Source organism: Bemisia tabaci, chromosome 6, assembly GCF_918797505.1.
Source record: "Bemisia tabaci chromosome 6, PGI_BMITA_v3".
NCBI classification, from domain to species: Eukaryota; Metazoa; Arthropoda; class Insecta; order Hemiptera; family Aleyrodidae; genus Bemisia; species Bemisia tabaci.
In genome coordinates this window covers 15,186,938-15,201,920 of record NC_092798.1, presented here as the reverse complement: position 1 = coordinate 15,201,920, position 14,983 = coordinate 15,186,938, and the positions used below count along the sequence as shown (strand labels likewise).

General features: G+C 40.6%; 1 protein-coding gene across 6 annotated transcripts in view; it reads right to left on the bottom strand.

The window, feature by feature from the left end:
• LOC109030060 (LIM domain only protein 3) overlaps window positions 1–14,983 on the bottom strand; it is a 249,357-nt gene that overhangs the window by 117,134 nt on the left and 117,240 nt on the right. The window lies entirely within an intron of this gene.

The window sequence follows — 14,983 nt, the reverse complement described above, 5'->3', positions numbered from 1 at the left end:
TAAAGAAAAAAGAACTATCAACTGTTGTGTTTCCGAATCCGCATCAATTGCTTTCACGACTCGCGCAGATTTCCAGGAACTACTCGACAACACACCAATGACATCCATGTTCAGCATGTGTATTTGCATTTAAAAAAAAAAAAAAAAAAAAAAAAAAAAAAAAAACGGAAATTACGCTTTCGGAACGGCACCGCTGCTGTTTGTCCAGCGGAGACATTGAGATTGATTTAACGCGCTAATGTGACCATTTTTCTTGACTGTATTATGACAGGAGTAATTAACAGAGGAAGCCGGAATAACACGTTCTGGCCGGGCGATTTTTTCGAATAACGTCGCTGCGTCCACGACTCCACGTCCGCGCTGACGTCCATTTTTACTGACCGCCCCGACGCGACGCAACGGCTGCGCGACAGTCTGTCCGCTTTTTTTTCGGTCGTTAGAGGGACCCGCGCGTACATCAACTTGATTTATTCGCTCTTGATAAGTTAGGTGCCGCTGCGAACTTATTTATTTACTTTCCCCCGCGTAGTTGTAAATCTCCCCGCCGGCGGCGTGTTCGGAGCGCGTTAATTCTCCGTGTAAGTGAATCGTCCGTTCAGGGGATGCAAATTTGGATCCGGCGCCTGTGAAAGGTTGGCTTGGATGAGCTAAAAGTGCTTTTACACTGAAGAAAAAAAAAACATTATGGGCTATTTAGACGTACCGTCCGTTCCGGGCTCAGAGGCCGAAACTCCCGGGTGCTGGAGCCGTAGCTTCGATTGCTACGGGTGCTACGCTCGGAAGTTTCGGCCTCTGAGCCCGGAATGCGGACAGTATGTCTATATAGCCCGTAAGCACGGCTTCCACAGCGGAGTCTTTTTTTTTCAGTGTAATTTTTTTTGGCACAGGAGGATAATCTGCAATAATCTAAAAAATTATTCTTCTCCAAGGGAATATTTATATTTGTTTCTTTTTAATGGAGCAGAATGAAGAATGGTCAATTGCGCTGGTGATAAAATCGTGTTTTGGTGGTTGAGGCTTATTGATTTGCAAAAAATAATTAGATCTGTTTAAATGCCAAGTTTTCCCGCCAATATATCAATGGAGCTTTGCTCAACAAAAAACAAGGCGTATGACGTCATCCTCCGAGTTAGTGCTTAGCATGGTTTCTTCCACCTTGGTTTCATCCGTGCTTTACGCTGAGATCCCTGAATTTTCATGGAGCCCATTGGATCCCCATAGGTTCCTATTGGATGCCATGAACCTCTCATTGGTCCCCATTCGGATTTCCTGAATCCATTGGCGTGCCCATAGGAACCTGAAGGTTCCCATTGGAATCTAATGGGTTCCTATAGAGACCGTTTCACCATGTGCGTTTTTGGCAAGAAAAAAGAAAAAAGGTTGGAAAAAAATACAAAAATTTGTTTGATGCTTTGATGTTTGCTCATTTCCATTACGCATCATCTTAAAATTCAGCTCGAGTTGCCGTCCCCTCGGGCTCCATCGAAACCTGTGACTGAAAAATAATAAGGCAGACACGTACGTCGCCAGCGACGCAGGGAGTCAGCCCGTAGGTTTATTTGAAAACTTGAAGCCGAGGAGATCATAAATAATCCAGGTTCCTCGGCGAGCGCCGTCTCCGTTTTCGAATATCGAATGTTGAAAAGAGGGAAAAATCGCCGACGCGAACAAGCGAGCACCTCATGCGATTTTAAGGAGCGCTCATTGTGCGGCTCCGAGGACGCGAGTGTGGTCGCTGGTCTAAGCTGGAAACTTTGACAATAACCCGTGTTTAATAAATGCCCGCCGGCTCCCGAAAAACCGTCGCCAACTCCCCGTACCTGGCTCTTTCCTCGCGTTTTGCTGGGAGCTTTGAATCATGGCCAAATAAGTTTTAGTTCGTTTTTGCTGGGATAGTCCGTCTAGGCGCGAGAAAAACATGGAATGGAACTAGCCTATAACCACATTTGAGGGGTTTGGAGGACAAGGCGCATAAGTGCAGTTTTTGAAACAATTTGACGTATTTCTGTCAAACGGAACTAAGCGCCAAATTGAGTTCCTTTTGAGGATTTTAGAATCCTGGATAGCGCATTCTGTCAAACGGAACTAAGCGCCATGGAAAAGCATTGCGAGTATAGGACAGAACGAGCATCGCGTTCCGCAACACCCGCCAATCCAAGCCCCCCCTCTCCCTTCCTCCCCCTTTGGCGCTTAGTTCCGTTTGATAGAAATACGTCCGATTGAGGTATCAATGATTTCAAGTAAAGCTAGTCCCAATGCATATTCTGTGAAAAATTTGCTACCAAATTCTACTTTTTAAGCACTAAAAAGTCAGTTTTAACTTGCTTCCCGCCATAAGGATCCGTGTAATTTCGAAACTTCAAACACGTATTTCCCGAAATAGAAAACCTACACTTATGCGCCTTGTCTTCCAAGCCCCTCATTTGGACCGCATTTAACAGAAAGGGACGAAGCCACAGCAGCTATTGCCAAATTCAACTGGCCAATTGATTTTTTTACAGGAGAAAGTTTGTATGGATTCCTCTCAAAATTTTCAGGAATTTGTTTCGTATTCTCCAGAAAATTCGCGGAAATGTGCAACAAATCCGTACCACCGTTTCCATGAAAAAAATTAAATTTCGCAATTAAATTTGGTATTAGCCGATGTGGCTTCGTTCCTATCTGCATTAACAAGGTCCATTTCACGTCGTTTAATTTTGTTTCATTTTTTAACCCCTCGTAACATGGTGTTACTTACTCGTAACAATGCATTTTTGGGGTTTTTTTCCTCAGTGGCATAATGTTGCAAATTTTTATCAATTTTTTCTTTTTTGAAAAATGTTTACCAAAATTTTGGGAGCAAATTTGGAACCCTATGTTTTTACTATTGATACAATAGATTTGCGTGCTTTCAAATCCGAGACCCAAAGTTACTTCATGTTATAAATGCTCAATATCTCAACGAAAAATAACCTTCCGTTCAAATATTATGCCAAGAATTTCCCCCTAATTTACTACTAATTTCAGTGCGCTGAGAGTGTTCTAAGCATATTTTGAGAATCTCCCTGAACAGTGCTGAGACATTCTGAGAATATTATGCACCTGCCTAGAATATTCTACGATTTCTTTTTCCGAAGAGAAAAACATGCTATTAATCGTCCTAGGCACTTCCTTGCAAATTATATCTGCCTTGAGAATGTTCAAGTGAATGTCTTACTATAAGTTAGTGATCATGTAAAGTTGAGGACTACAACGCAGCATGTCCTGCTTAAATCAGGAGGGGTCCTTGTGAAAAATGGTACCAACCTGCAACACAAAGAAAAAAACCCTACATTAATACGAAAGTTTTTAAAAATTATAGTTGTTTTGTCTCAAGAAGGGTTCAATTTTTCAACTGCCCGTGTAAAACGATTAAAAATATATTGCACGCATTATTTGGCATACATTGTAAAAGTTGCCTCTTTTTGTTACATGGTGATTTTTGTTCGACAATAGTCACAACTCACAATTACGATTTTCTTGCTGAAAGACAAATACTGAAACCTCAAAAATCCTGTAAATTATTAAAGTCAAGAAATTTCATTGGATCCAAGACGAATCAATCGGATCGACGGAAAATTTCGCTTCTGATTTTCCTCTATTATAACAGGGCCTCTTCATGACAGAGGCACGTTATCATTTGAGTTTTCCGTCAAACTCGTTGTTTAACTCTACCAGCGACTAAGCTATAGACAAAGCTATTGACAAAGAAGACAAAAGGGATATGGAGGCATCCTATTGGTGGAAGCGGGTGGTTGCAATGGACAAAGGAGGTAGGTAATAGACTAACTAACGGCAACCCGCGAGAGACCTGACAATTACTCCATCATTTTCTCCCTCAGTCTATAAAGAACCACCCATTTCAACCAAAAGGATCGCTCCATACTCTCTATGTCTTCTTTGTCTATCGCTTCGTCTATCAGTTTCGATAGTCAGCCCCGGCGGGCCGATTATTGAAATTGATAGACAAAGCTATAGACGAAGAAGACATAGGGAGTATGGAGCTTTCCTATTGGTTGAAATGAGTGGTTCCTCAAGACTAAGGGAGAAGACGATGGACTAACTATCGGGTCCCTCTTAGGTTGCCGTTACTTAGTCTATTACCTACCTTCTTTGTCCATTGCAACCACCCGCTTCCACCAATAGGATCTCTCCATATCCCTTTTGTCTTCCTTGACTACAGCTTTGTCTATCAATTTCAATAATCGGCCCGCAGAGGCACTGTTATCACTCGAGTTTTCCGTCAAACTCGTTGTTCAACCCTACCAGAAGATAAAGATTAGAATACCAAAGTTGTTTTACATGCAAACGACTCTAATCCCGATTCAAGTCATAAGAGACAACCGACTGCACCGCAAGAATCGTTACAGACGCGAATCGAGGAAGAAGTTAAGAGGGGGCCGAACTTGCGTCTTGACGAGGCAATCAATTGGGTTAATTCGACGTGTCGTTCGTAAGCGGAGCTTTGGGAGCGGCCAACGACCGTCGAGACCCACCGCCGCCGGCTCTCAAACCGTCGCCCTTCTGATGTAAAGACGTATCTCTATTTTAACTTGAGCCCTGGAAAGCGTGTAGTTATACGGGAAACAGGGCTCACGTGAGAATTTAGGTATGCTTTTACGTCGGAGGAGCCACGAAATGTTCGTCATCAACGTGCAACGCCGATCGCTCCGGGAATGAGGGACGATCATCGCCCGAACCCTAACTTACGTTACGCTTTGATTACCGACGTAAGAATGGGGTTGGAATTAAAACCGCGAGATGATCGGAGTTTAAAATGGGATGTTTGAGCAGCTCGTTTCGCGTTCCGGCGAAAATTTCGAGCTGGGATTGAGTTATTCAGTCGTGAAGCAGAGTTATCCATCAACTCTGCCGTGCTAAGGAAGAAAGCCGTATGAAAATTCGAGAGTTACCAGATTTTCCCGAATAAAACATATTTTTTTGAAGGAAGATATGCGTATTTTTTCTTAAAGTTGTCCGATATTTTAGATTAAATTGGGAGCCAAATTGTCTGAAAAATTGGGGGAAAAAATATTCAGAATTTTCTCAGTGAATTCCTTCGTTGTTAAAGGAAATATGACAACGCCTAAAGGCTCGTACGGCGTTTTTCCTTAGCACGGCAGAACTGTGCTTCACGTAACGTTACGGTTTGATAGCTGACATCGGGATCGGGTCAAAATTAAACCGCGAGATGTTACAGGCGCTCTTGTTTCGCATTCCGGCGAAAATTTCTGGCTGGAATAATCGAAGTATCTCGTCGTAAATCAGGGGCGATCCTCGTCAAAATCCTTAGTATACTGTTACGATTTGGTTAGCGACGTAAGGATAGGGTCGAAATTGAGGCGTTGAGTGCAGAGAGGGCAGTTCTTAGTTGCGGTGTTTCAGAATCTCCAGTGTTAATTTTTATTTTAGACAAGAATTTCCTCGGTGAATTTTCTGAAATTTTACGTTGTCAGCACCATAAAATTATAAAGAATATCCAGTAGAAGTTACAACATATTACGTACATTTGCTTTAATTAATGGATGAACGTTAGTGGAGATTTTGAGACACTGCAACCAAAAAATACCCTCTTTGCACGACCCAGCGCTTCAATTTCTTAACACCGCGAGTTTCAATTGAGATGTTTAGGGCGCTCGTTTCATGTTCCAGCGAAATAATCGAGCAGGAATTGAGTTATTCAGAGGTTTATTAGGAACGATCATCGTCAAAATTCTGCATAATTTTGCGGTTTAGTTACGAACGTGAGAATGAGGTTCAAATAAATAGAACCGCAAGATGATTGGAGATTAGAGTTTAAAATAAGATGTTTGAGACGGTAAAAAAAGTAACGGATATTTTTTGTTAATCTTAGAGTTGGAACACAAAGTAACCTAATCGTTATATTTCTTTTTTAGTTTCTCTTTGGATTATGCACTGACCAATTGGGATGAATTCGCTAAAAGTGAGGCGCGAGCAGCCAGGGTCGAGGTTTGATCTCTTAAATAATTGTCCATTGCGCTATTCACTCGCAAGTCGCCAACTCTGGGTAATAGTGAGAATAAAGAGTACATTATGTAGTTCAGCAGGACAGTTTCTTCATGCACGGATGTCTCGGAGTGACTTTCGATCTCGGTCGGTTTAACCAAGAAAGCAGTCGATTAACCAATTCCTTTTGGTTGACTTGACCAGGTTGACGTCTCGCGCCAGCGCGCCTTCAATTTTGCAGATGCAACACGGACATCCATCAAGCACGAATAGTTGTATCTCTGCGCCGTCATCAACGCGCATCTTTTCCTACGCTCTCTTCCCTATTACCAAATTGTGATTGTGTTGAAATTATCATGAGACTACGACGTTGCAGAGATATAGTTTGAAGGGCCATGCCGACTGATATCTTTGTGATTTTCAGGGAAAAAGGTTTGAAGTTGAGGCACTATGCGCGAATGGTCTGGAAAACTTTTAAAAGGACGCACTAAAAATTGAGCATGACTTAAATGTTTTATATATTATACATATATATTTTGAGGAAAGTCACTGAAATTTGCACAAAAATCCGCTTAACCTTTTTCGTGTAAAAAATTAAATTGCCCCATTAAATTTGGCAATAGCTGATGTGGCTTGGTTCCTTTCTGCTTAACGTGGTCCATTTAAGCTGTAAAATGCGTAGAAATTCCGTTCTCTATCCAGCTGTCTTAATTCTTTTCGCGGGAAAATCGTCTAATTCATCGGGAGTTAGAAGTGTAATCGAGAGCATTGGCTCATTATGTCGCCTCGCCCCTCCCGCCCCGCGCCCGCGACGAAGAGAACAAAGCCCTGAGTGCCCGGGAAAAATTACGATTCAGAACACGCCTCATTTCTGACCCCGGCGCGTTTGTTTTTATAATTGGGGCTTTTAATATATCACTTTTTTCTTCACCGACCCTACCGAGCTAATCCATCTCTTTCTCTCTCCTCCTTTACCGCTTTTCAAGCATATCATTTTTTTCTCGGTTTCGCGTGTTTCAAGGGTTTACAGGGAGCCTTCTCCTCGTTTTAAGTAAACATGAGCTTATGTGTGAGAGGGGGCATGGGATTGAGGGACGACTTAAAGCAAAAACGTCGTATGAACACTCGGACGTTGCAAAATTTTGTTCATAAATTATACGTTTTCTGGCACACATGCGAGATGGACGAATTCGACAAGAATCAGCCTCACATCGTTCAAATGGTATTCATACCTTGTCTTAAAGATTAATACCTCCCTTCCCCCCCCCCCCCCCCAAAGCCAACATTTTCCCATAGGATGACTGTGCTCTATAAGAAAAAACGACGCATGAAGATTCAAATGTTGTCAGATTTCTTTGAATAATATGTTGATCTCCCAGAGATATTTTTAATATTCTCTATGAATATTTCAGGCAAATGTTTTGTAATGAATCTTAAGCATTTCTTAAATGAATTTTTTGAGGATGTTTGCAAATTTTGAAGCGAATTATTCATGATTTTTTTTTTCCAAAATATCTTATCAGAGGAAATTTGACATTCCTGTAGGTGCACACGTTGTTCTTCCTAAGCACTACGGGATAAGTCCTCTCTTTCTGCCGTGCTAGGGGAAAACGCCGTATGAACCTTCAGACATTGCCAAATTTCCTTTGACAAATCGCAAATTTTCAAACAAGTTGTGGATATTCCTCGTTCGATTTTTCACAAGATTTCATTCATAATTTGATCTAAAAGTTTGAACATTCCAAGGAAAAATACTCATGACTTTCTTCAAAAATAAATATTTTCAAAGAGGCAACTTGGCAGCATTCGATTGCTTATAAGGCGTTTTTACCTAGCACGGGAGCTTTTTACTCGAGCCTTGAAATAAAGCTCCATGACACACACCCTCGTGAGGAATGACAAACAAATTAATTTAGCAGTTTAAGACTGATCACGATTTTTGCGGACATACATCAGCGCCGCGTACGGTCCATTCAAACGGAGATCCGTAAATAACCTCGACGCTATTATATTTTTCTCTTTATATGCACACCGGATTCATCCCATTTTTCAGAGGTCACTGTTTTTTTCACTCTCCTAAATCCTTGACGTTTTTCCGCGCGCTCTGAGTCATTAGACGATCGCTGCCTGCGATTATCTTGTACTTGGTAATACGCATTTTGAATATTTAAACTTTCCCGCCTCGGTATTAGCCTCCCGCGTTTCCTGTGACGGATGGGGGAAACTTTCGCATTCCATTTTTATTCCCTTTCTTTTTCCGGAGTGTTTCAATTTTAATTTTTTGCGTTTTGTTCCTGGTTTGTGTTTTATACGCTCCGCTCGCCGAGCGTTTTCGGAACAGGTGCTGAATAAATTGCTTTCCCAGTCGTTAAAACGGATTTTACGGCACGATCCATCATTGAGAGAGAGTTGCGAGGGTAAGAGCTCATGATGCGTGCGGACTGGCGATACACTGAATGCACGACTCCGCACACATGTACAAAAATGCCGTATGAGCAATCGAGTGTTGCCAAATTTCCTCTCAGAAAATATTGAATTTTGAAAAAAGTTACGATTATTTTTCCTTGAAATATTCAGACTTTAAAGATCAAAATTTTGAACAAAATCCTCTGAAAATTCGGAGGAGGAATGTTCACAAATTTTCCTAAGAATTCGTGGTTTTTGAAAGGAAATTTGGCAACACCTGATAGCTCATACGGTGTTCTTGCTTTGCACGGCAGAATATCCACCGCGAAATTCTATATTCGAAATATCGAATCCAAAACTGATTAAACTTCTCTCTCAGCCTAACGAGATGACGAGAGGATATGATAATTACTCACAAATCTCTGGCCTCTGAAATTTTCGTTACTGTCATTGTTTTAGTAAGAGATCTGCCAGGCCATTTCTCACGGTTTTATAACTTAACTTGGTGCAATTGATTATCTTAAAATGATCCCGATGTCCTGTAATTTTCCAACTGAGACCAAGTTTTTTATCGCCACAATTTTAAAGAAATAAAATTGCATCAAGATTGAGGATAGTTGCCAGAGACGAGAGGCCCTCCACTGGCCTCTTGGTGACTGGTGGAAACTTTTACTTTCGGGGATTCCACACTTCCTTATGGACATTTATAAGGGAGCAACAGTCATCACTCTTTTTTCGGCTGTTGACCTACCTACGAAACTGCCAACACGTTGTTAAACATCAACAATGAAGGTAAGTCAACAGTTTAATGTTGGCGTCCTAAGAGTGAAAGCTTCCACCCCGAGATACAAATGGAGGGTCTCTTCTCTCTGATAATTGCTTAGTAGTTGATGATCCGAGTGATTTCATCGCCGAAACATCTTGAAAAAATCGCAACTTAATTTCAAAACATCGTGACTTTTCCGTTGAAAAAAGCTACTTGGGTAAGATCACTTTATCGTGAGCAATCATGTGTGGTAATTTTTTTGACGCTTCGTTCAATTCTTACTCTCGCCTCTCTCCATAAATGTAACGATTAAGACGATGAGCTCTCAGAGGAACGGTGTAAGATACGCTATCGCTGAAAAGGAGGCTGAAATGAAGTCTGACGCGTTACGGACTCGCTACCACGGGAGTCGCCAACGATAACATCATAATTGGCTTGCGGCGTGGTGTCGCGGTATTTTGCACCCTCAGTGCTCCTCAACCCGATGATGGAGCCTCTTCATCCAAAGTTGCCGAATTTGATGATATGATTGGGTTTTTTCTCAGAAGTATCTTTTTTGAACCGTATTTGAGGGGCTTGGACGACAGGCGCATAAGCGCAGTTTTTTGAACAATGAGCGTAGGAAAAGACGCGCGTTGATGACGGCGCAGAGATACAACTATTCGTGCTTGATGGATGTCCGGGTCGCATCTGCAAAATTGAAGGCGCGCTGGAGCGAGGCGTAAACTCGCAATACTCCGCTACTACAAGGAAGCATTTTTATTATAGTTTTCCTGGAAGAAAATGAGTCCATATATGAGGGGCTTGGAGGTCAAGGCGCATAAGTACAATTTTTGAAAAAAATTGAAATTAATGATTTCAAGTTGAATTAATTTTAATGTGTATTCTGTGAGAAATTCGCTCCTAAATTCCAATTTTTAAGCATCAAAAAGTCAGTTCGAACTTTCTTTGCACCATAAGGCTCCATGTAATTTCGGAACATCAAACACGTATTTCTCGAGATAGCAAAAACTGCACTTATGCGCTTTGTCCTCCAAGGATCTCATTTGTTCTCCTTTAAAAATATAAAACAGGAGTTGAGATTTTCCAACACGGAATCTCGCGGGATGGAAGCTTTGAGTTGGGGTCTGGAATACTCCCTCCTAAGCGACGAGTTTTTCTCAGAAAAATCTGGATGGTTTTCGGAAAGATGTACATGTAAGGTTTACACTATCGTGCTATGGAAAAGTGTAAGATCGACGATGAAACTCCCGAACCACGTATCTCGTTTGCGGTGTTGAAAAATTTCAACTCCTGTTTTATTTTTTAAAGGAGAACAAATGAGGACTTTGGAGGACAAGGCGCCGACAAAAAACACCGATCAAAAAAATCAGTATTTTGTAAAAGTCGAACAAGAACTCGTATAACTCAAAGCGCCACATTCTTCCTTAAAATTAAGCCACTCAAAACTAGATTTCGAAGAATAATCCTGCATTATTCTGCTGTCTACAGCAAAAACGCCTTGACGCCACTCAAATTTTCCCTTTTTTGCAGCACGTACTGCTCTATTTCGAGAAAATTCAATTATGCCACAATGCCTCATTCTTTCATTTTTAGTTCCCAATGGTGAGGCAGAGTTGTATTGAAAAAGTGAAGGATAAATTTTTGTCAGGTTTTCTGTAAAACAGCATTTTTTCAGATAAAAAAATTGGAAAAGTGTTGAATTGAGATAGGCGTTTTTACTTTAGACGGCAGTATTGCGGATACATGGAAGCAAATAGAGAATTTGCAGGTGTCTTTTTTGTGAATTTCACCTTTAAAAGGATACTGCTAGGAAAACTGCGTACGAGGAATCCTTAGTTTCTAAATTGGATAATTATTGGAGATTTTATGAAAAAATAACCTTATCTGCTAAAATACGAGTGTTTAAATGAAAAATGCCGCCAGATGACGTCATAAGGCGGCTCATTTTCTCACTTTTAAATCTAATTCTCCTCCAATTTCTCATGTCAGAAAAAAATTATGAAAAATACTGCAAACTCAGCTCATTATAGGCACTCTCAGATGAAGCAATAACATTTTTGTGTGCAAATTCTCCATTTCCCACATTTCGACAAACCACCGCAGCGAAACGATTATCCCCCAAATGCGAATAATGAGGAGCGTAATGAGTACCTTAAGGACCGAGCGCCGACTCCATAAAAAGAATCCAGAGCTTCGAGGAATCATAAACTCCGCGATTTTCATAAAATATGCACGTTAAGACCTCACCAGTTGGCCGCGAATGATGAAGATCGCAATAAAGATCTTGAAACAAGTTCATTAATGATGTCAAGTTGCAGGAAAGTTGGCGAGTTGAGTCGGGACTTCATAACGGGGCTGCGAGGGACAATTAAGGGTGGAAAGAGACAAGAGCGTCAGGTAAATACGACGGAGGAGGGAAAAAATGCCGTCCTTCTTCGGAACATTTGCGGTTAAGATAAGTAGCCGGAGGGTAAGCGTGGTGAGGAAGAATGCGTCCGACGTCCTTAGGAGGGAAGAGGTGGGCCCAACGATGTGTTGGACGTCAATTTAAAAGGGGTTGCCAATTCTAAGATCTTTAATTCTGACTTGTTTTTTTTTCTCAGTTAGGGAAGGATCTCAGGAATTGCTGGTTCCCGACATCAAAACAATTTTTTCGATGCACTTTCAGAAATCGTCACGGTGAAAAAAAGGCAGGGGCTGGGTCCCAACTTGGACATTTCCAATTAATTGAACGTATTTATGCTAAATGGAACTATGTGCATAGGGATTATGCGCAACACAGTTCCTTTTAGCATAAATACATCCAAGTGTGGTAGTACTCCAATAAATTAGGTTACTAACCCAAATCGTCACCCTTCCGTCAAAGTATCATAAGTGCCATGCGACGTTTCAAAATTTCCGCTGCCATTTTATTTTTTACAGAGAAATTGTTGGTTAAATCTGTTTGAAAATTTCACTGAATTTCATCGGCGCGGCGGTACATAGAAAATTCAGTGAAATTTTCCGACAGCTTCATTGAAAAATTTCTCTGTAAAAAATAAAATTGCGGTGGAAATTTGGAAACGTCGAATGGCGTTTGTGATACTTTGGCCGGAAGGTGACGATTTAAGCTCGTAAATATTTTCCCTTTAGGTTCATTAGTAGGTTTTTCCTTGGTTTTTCCGGTTAGGATCTTCGCGCTTTTTGTCACTCTTATGATTTTATCGCTTAAAAACAAAGTTCGGTAAATCGAAATAGTTAGGATCATATAGATCCAGGTTTTGTTCGGTACACAAAAACCGAATTAATTGGTCTGTTCAACCAAACTGTTCGGTTTGTGCGACCGAACTATAACAAATTCTTATAGCTTATTAGCTGACCGAACATTTAGTTAAACAGACCGAATAATTCGGTAGTGCGTACCGAAAAAAAATTGGTTCCATATGATCCTAAGTATTTTGGATTTACCGAAATTTTTTTCAGTGATATAGAGTAAGATTTGAGGCTTCTTTACATGACAACCTTGGGATCGACAAACTTGGTTCCATGTGATCCTAACAATTTCGGATTTACCGAGTTTTTTTCCAGTGATATCATAGAGTAAGATTTGAGGCTTCTTCACATGACAACCTCGGGATCGAGAGCCAAGGCACGGGGGTGGGTGAGTGGGGGTGGGGGTGGTTTGCGGGGGTGCGTGGCGGTATAAACTTGTTAAGAAGTTGCCAGTGCCCGGGGCCGGGGTGTCCGAGGAAAGTTGCCGCCGCCGCCGTGCCGCGACACGGAACTCTACTTTGAGTAATCTCTTTCGGGGCGACCCCAAGATAGTATTTAGTCAAACTTCCGCCTCTAATCCGCGTCATCTTCGATTCCCAAGACATCCCGGCCGCAGCCCCGTCCGCGCCCGAGACCGCGACTTAATTACACCCATCGCTTATATTAACTCACTATTTATCCTATCAGCGTCTTCCCGGGCCCTCTTAACGCCAACGCGCTCTTGCCAAGTCCTCTGAGGAAATCAGAATTTTCCCCCGCAACGGGTAGCCTGAGGGCGCAAAGTCTACTTGGATTGCATTTGCGAAAAGGAACCAAGAACATTTCGATGTTGCTAGGATTGCATAACTGGATTGCATGTTGCAAAAATGAATCAAAAGCATTCCAATGTTGCTAAGACAGTGCAACTTACATTCTTTGCAATTAAATTACTGAAATCGTGAAAAATATTAAATTTCCAAAAGCAATTTCCGTCTTGAATTTAGAGTTCATTGGGAGTAGAGTTAAAACTTGTTTATATGATCGGTTTACACTGGCAAGTTAAAAAAGTTGCACAATCTTAACGACATTGGAATGCTCTTGGTGCCCTTTTGCAAAATGCAATCCAACTTATATTCTTCGCAGTAAAATTACTCAAGTCATGCAAAAGATTAAATGTATAAAGGTAATTTGAATTTACATTCATTCACAGTGAAGATAAAACTGGTTTAGATAGTCAGTTTATAATTGCAATGTAAAAATTTTTTGCACCATCATAGCAACATTGGGATGCTTTTGGTTCCTTTTTGCAAAATGCAATCCACTCATTGTTCCGTGACTCGGAATCATAATTTAATAGTTGAATATTATAGACTAACGACATCGATATCGAATAACCATGATCGATAAATAGCATTGCTAAGATATGGATTTATCGATCAGGATCATTTGTTAACGATTCAACAATCGACCCGCAGGAAACGCGAGACTCGTACTTGCGGCTTGTATCCTAACTCCTTGATACAACTATTCGAGCTCTACGGATGCCCGTGTTGCATACGCAAATAATTGAAGGCGGACTTCGTTTTCCTACGCTCTCGACAGCTACACCCCAGTACTGCAGACCTATAGCGTAATTCAAGTTGTCGCTATGGATGAGTTCTCATCGCGCTAATGTAAGATTCTTAAAGCAGCTCATCCCAGTTTGAATATAAGTGTGATGAAAAAATTTACCAACACAAATAGAATTATGATGAGGAAAACTATATTGAATGTCGCGACAGAATTCTTGCGGAAATTTTCATTCAGCTTCAACGAGAAATTTATTTTTTCTAAACGATGGTGCCGCTTTTTTTTCTTCAAACCTACAATTGGACTTAATCTTGAGATTAGAAACTGCAATTTCTGACTAATCCGTAAACACACTTACATAGGAAAACTAATGGTGCAACAACTGAGCCAGAAATAGTCACGTATTGCGAACAAGAGGAATTAGCCTTTACTTTTATTTTAATCCTCTTTTTTGCAATTCTTTTTTTCTCATTAACCTATTTTTTTTATCGAAATTGTATATTTTATTTTTGTATTTATTTGTATTTTAATTTTCATAGATATTACATATTTCCTCTGTTTTCTTTTTTCTGTTTCAGTGTAATAGTGAAGAAGTTCCTAAAAGGACAAGACAAGCGATCAGTTCATTCCTGGAACTACCAAAAAAAAATTCCATACAAAACGCAAAGTTATTCTTCACTGTGGACAGTTTCATTTTAATATGATTGGTTATTCTTAAAATCTTCTTGGTAATGCTTTTTCTAAGAGGATTTTTGTCCAAAAAAACGTAACATAGTAATTTCTTGTGACAAAACTGCAATTAAAAAAAGTATCTTCAATTGAGCGTCCACCGCAAGGTCAAAAGAAGAAAAGTAGCGGCTATGCGTCAGATGAATTGTTGTTGGTGTTTTTTTTATCTTTCCTTTTCTTTTCTTTGTGTAATTATCAAAAAACCATTTAATTTTGCTACTTTTGGCAAGAAAGCATCTACAAGCAGCGCTCGATTTATAGTTGTTTCTTAAGTTCACCCTCTTCTCCTCCATC